The sequence below is a fragment of the Solanum dulcamara genome, chromosome 3 (genome assembly GCF_947179165.1).
Source record: "Solanum dulcamara chromosome 3, daSolDulc1.2, whole genome shotgun sequence".
Taxonomy (NCBI): domain Eukaryota; kingdom Viridiplantae; phylum Streptophyta; class Magnoliopsida; order Solanales; family Solanaceae; genus Solanum; species Solanum dulcamara.
In genome coordinates this window covers 31,329,379-31,334,793 of record NC_077239.1, presented here as the reverse complement: position 1 = coordinate 31,334,793, position 5,415 = coordinate 31,329,379, and positions in this window count along the sequence as shown.

The window sequence follows — 5,415 nt, the reverse complement described above, 5'->3', positions numbered from 1 at the left end:
CTAATTTGAAGTTTATGATATTACATTAGGGTGTATTACACACCTTAGGGGCTGCTGGAAGTTCGGTAAAAGGTTTGAAAAGTTCGGCGTTCGAAATAAACGAATTCGGAACCGCTATAGTTAAATTGTTGTCGAAATAAGGTGTTGTGTGCATGGGGGATGCTGCTGGTTGTGTTGTGGCGTGTTGAAGGGTATAAAGGTGCTCTAAATAAGGTGGGGTAACTTCTGGTTTCATACACATGACCCTCCGCTTTGCAATTAAAGAATTCGCGAAAGAAAGATTAAAAACTCTAGTTTTGGTATCTTAGTTTCTAGTGAATTGTTGGGGGTTTATATTGTGTAATGTTGTCGTAATATGTATATGTATGGGCTTCTGGTTGTATTTTTTGTTGGCTGAAGGTGCTAAGGAAATGGTTGGGAATTCGGATAGCGCACATTATAGGGGAGGTACTGTCCGATTTCCGTTAACGTCTTAACTAGTTAAGGAACTAGTCGAGAAGGCAAGCGAGGGGATGAGTGTTATGAATACCAGTGGGTAGCCTAAATTGCTGAAAAATATAAGGTTGTTAACACTTGCCTTATCTTCGTGTTAAATAGGTTTTGAGGAAGACGACGTAAACACGTCTAAGGGAAGTCCATAAGAGGTATGTAAAGCTTTCTCTTGACATGTTTTGGCATAGGTAAGTAAAGCTCATTCTCTTTATTCTATTGGCATGTCCTAGTTGTAAGTTGAATGTGATACGAGCTCCGGGGTAATTCTATTCTTAAGTATCTCTTTCTTACTACTAGATGTTGAACTCTATGGTAGTTAAACTATTTCCTTGGAAACTCTTATATGTTAAAGAGGTATGAAGGTACAAACTCCTAGTCATGAAACTATTCAAAGACAAATACTCTGGAATTCTTAAGTGAATAGTCTTACTTTGATATATGTCTAGGAACCTCGAGATGTAATTAATGTAGCCCGTAATGGCATTTAGAGGGCAGCTAGAATGACTATACTGTTACTCAAATTCTTAGACAATAACTTAGTCCTCTTATATAGTTGAGTCTCGGCTAATGATTTAAATTGTGTTTGGTTTCTCACTACTCTACTCGTGTATACTGTAACACTTCTTCTCCGAATCCCGGGCCAGTTATCAGATTCGTGCAATCCACTGCATTGTCCACCGAGCCTTTCACTAGAGGGCCGAGTACGTATGTATATTTATGATGATGATGTGTTGTAATAAGGTGGCGATGGCACGGGGCGTGATACAGATACTACATATATGATTCACCGGACCCCTGATGGGGCCGGCTATTTTGAAAATCTGAGCATGCATGTCTTTATAATTTACAGAATGCAGGTACATATTTCTGACTTGATAAATTATTCTCCTGTCCCTCTGCTTTGGATATACCGCCAGTTATATTATGTTATACTTTACATACTCAGTACATATGTCGTACTAACCCCCCTTTCTTTGGGGGGCTGCATTTCATGCCCATAGGTACAGGTACACAAGTTGAGGATCCGCCAGTGTAGGAGTCCCACTCAGCGGTCTAAGAGCACTCCATTGTGCTAGATCCAAATTTTGGGTACTAAGTTCTGATGTATATATTAGTTCATTCATGGGTACGGCGGGGGCCCTTTCTCGCCTTATGTTACTATTCTTCTGACTCTTAGAGTTCTGTGGATACAGATGTGGGTTGTATGTGTGTAGATCGTGTGTGTATATAAGTTGTATATACGTTGTATATGGACTGTATCTAAGCTATATATGAGCTGTATATAAGTTGTGTATAGGCTGTATATGAGTTGTGCCTGAGTAGTACATGGGCTATATATACGGGTATGTACAACTGTGCTGATATGACTTATGATTTAGGGAATTCCCTGTGTTGTGGCGGCCTTGTCGGCCCACATATATATGTGTCACGGGACAACCCCATGTGTTACAATAGCCTTGTCGTCTTATATATTTTCTTATCTGTTGATGTATTATGAGTATAACCAGGGGACAGACCATGTATAGTTTGCCAGGGTAGATAGGGTTGTCCAGTTTAGGCACCCGTCACGGCCTACGGGGTTGGGTCATGACAGAAGTGGTATCGGAGCAGTCATTTCTCAGAGTATCCACAGACTGTGTCTAGTAGAGGCTTGTTTATCGGTGTGTTGTGCACCACACCTATAAATAGGCGGCTGCAGGACATTTAGGATGTTACTTTCTTTCTTATTTTAGATCGTGTGATAGAGCTATATTTTTAGGATGACCCCTCACTAACTGATCTATATATTTACAATAATGCCTCCAAGGAAAGCAACCACAGCCCAGAAGGGCAAGTCAGCAACGGGGGAAACTGGTCAGACCCAGATAATTACCAGGGCCTGTGCCCAATCTATGCCGAGGATTGTACTCCAGTCGGCGAGCTCTACTATGCCACCACCTCCAGAGGGGCTTGGGGCAGCAACTACAAATCCTGAACCTCCAGTATAGAATCCTCCCGCCCTGCAGCAAGGGGCGGAGGATAGAGCTATGAGGGATGCAGTGCTGTTGTTGACTGGAATGGTGGCAGGATAGGCTCGGAGGCATGGCCCAGATAATACTAATAGACAAGACAGTTTAAGGGTTCGTGACTTCCTAGCTTGTAACCCTCTAGAATTTTATGGATCAAGAACTATCGAGGATCCAAAGGGATTTATTCGACAAATGCAGCGTACACTGCGAATCATTAGGGCTTCGAAAACTGAGTCAGTTGAATTGGCCTCCTATCGGCTACGTGATATAGCCGCTAACTGGCATGAGTCTTAGGAGTTATCGAGGGGTAAAGGTGCTCCTCTAGCTGAATGGGATGAATTTATAGAAGCCTTTCTTAGCCACTTCCTACCTCCAGAAATAAGACGATCCAGGGTAGATAAATTCTTGCAGTTGAAGCAGAACGGCAGGAGTGTTCGAGACTATAGCCTTGAGTTTGACTCATTGGCAAGGCATGCCCCTACAATTGTAGCTGATATGGCAGATAGGGTGCATCGATACGTTATGGGCTTGGATTTTTATTTGGTTGATAGTTGTATGGCCATAGTTTCTCAGCCAGGCATGGATATTGCCCGAGTACAAGCATATGCCCAAGAGGTAGAAGAGCGACATAGAAGGCATCAGCCTAACAGAGGGTTTGATAAAAGTCATCCTAAGAGGGCTAAGTTAGTTGGTTATCCCGGGGAATTTCGCAGCAGGCAATTCTAACAGTTTGGTAGATATCCCTCCCAGCCAGCTTGAAGTGTACCTCCATAATTACCAAGTGGATGAGTTGAAAGCATTAGATATTCAGGGGCCGAACAAGGTTCTAGAGCTTCAGGTATACAGGTGAACCAGAGTTCTCAATAACCAAGACCCCCGATGCCCTAGTATCCCCATTGTAATAAGCCTCATTTTGGGGAATGTCGTTGGACTATAGGTGCTTGCTTTTCTTGTGGCCGTCAAGGACATATTGCGAGGGAATGTCCATATAAAAGTACTCCAGGTGGTATGGCTCACCCCACTGGGTCAGTTGCGGGTTCATCTTCTTTTGTGGCTATGCGCCCGATGGGGCGGGGAATGCAGATACCAGTAGGCCGTGGTAGAGGCCATGGTGGAACTTCCAGTTTTAGCGGTCCTTCTAATCGTATATATGCTTTAGCCAGTAGACAAGACCAGGAAGCGTCACCAAATGTGGTCACAGGTACATTATCAATCTTTTCTCAAGACGTATATGCGTTGATGGATCCAGGTTCTACTTTATCATATATATCTCCTTTTGTTGCTAGTAGAATTGGAATTAAGCCGGAGTCAATAGAATCGTTTGAGGTTGCTATGTCAGTAGGGGACTCTATTATGGTGAAGCAGGTATATAGACATTGCCCGGTAAATGTGTATAGTCATCGTACCTTGGCCGACTTGATAGAGTTAGATATGGTAGAATTTGATATTATTATGGGTATGGATTAGCTAGCTTCTTGTCATGCTAACGTAGACTGTAAAAATAAAATGGTTCGATTTCAGTTCTCAGACGGACCAATTGTCGAGTGGTTAGGAAACATAGCGTCACCAAAGGGTAGGTTTATTTCATACGTTAAGGCAAGAAAAATAATTAACAAGGGGTACATTTGTCATTTAGTCTACGTACACTATCTGGAAGCTGAAGTGCCAACTCTTCAATCGGTGCCCATGGTTAATGAATATCTAGATGTGTTTCCAGATGAACTTCCAGGCCTCCCTCCAGAATGGGAAATAGAGTTCACTATAGACGTACCCCTAGATACTCAGCCTATTTTTATCCCCCCATATAGAATGGCATCCGCGGAATTAAAGAAGCTAAAGGAGTAGTTGAGGGACCTACTGGAGAAAGGGTTTATTAGGCCCAGTACATCATCATAGGGAGCACCAGTACTGTTTGTAAAAAAGAAAGATCGATCATTGTGAATGTGTATTGACTATAGGCAGCTGAATAAGGTAACAATTAAGAACTGATATCCCCTCCCCAGGATTGATGATTTGTTTGACCAGTTGCAGGGTGCCCAATGCTTTTCGAAGATAGACCTTCGGTCAGGCTATCATCAGGTGAGGGTAAGGGAGGTTGATATACCAAAGACCGCATTCAGGACCCGATACGGACATTACGAGTTTAAGGTGATGTCTTTTGGGCTGACAAATGCTCCAGTAGTATTTATGGACCTAATGAATCGAGTTTTCAAACCATTTCTAGATTTTTTTGTGATCGTATTTATTGATGATATTCTGGTCTATTCACGATCAGAGAAGGAAAATGCAGATCATTTACGGGTGGTACTAAGAGTACTTCAACACCAGCAATTGTACGCTAAGTTCTCTAAATGCGAATTTTGGTTAACTTTAGTGGCTTTTCTAGGACATATTATTGGGACTGATGGCATTCACGTAGATACGAAGAAAATTGAGGCCGTAAAGGCTTGGCCAAGACCTACAACCCCTACGGAGGTGCGAAGCTTCTTGGGGTTAGCAGGGTATTATAGAAGGTTCATGGAAGGGTTTGCTTCCATCTCAGTGCCTTTAAAAAGGCTGACTCAAAAAGTGGTTAAATTCCAATGGACTGATGCTTGTGAACGAATCTTCCAGCTGTTAAAGGAAAAGTTGACTACAGCTCCTGTTCTAACTCTCCCTGATGGACCAAACGGTTACGTTATTTATTATGACGCCTTTGGTATTGGACTAGGGTGAATTCTGATGCAGAATAGCAGAGTTATAGCTTATGCCTCCCGGTAGCTTAGAAAGCACGAAAAGAATTATCCAACCCATGATCTGGAATTAGCAGCGGTGATCCATGCTTTAAAAATATGGAGAAACTACCTGTATGGTGTACATGTTGACATTTATACAAACCACAAAAGCCTTCAGTATATCTTTAAGCAGAAGGAGC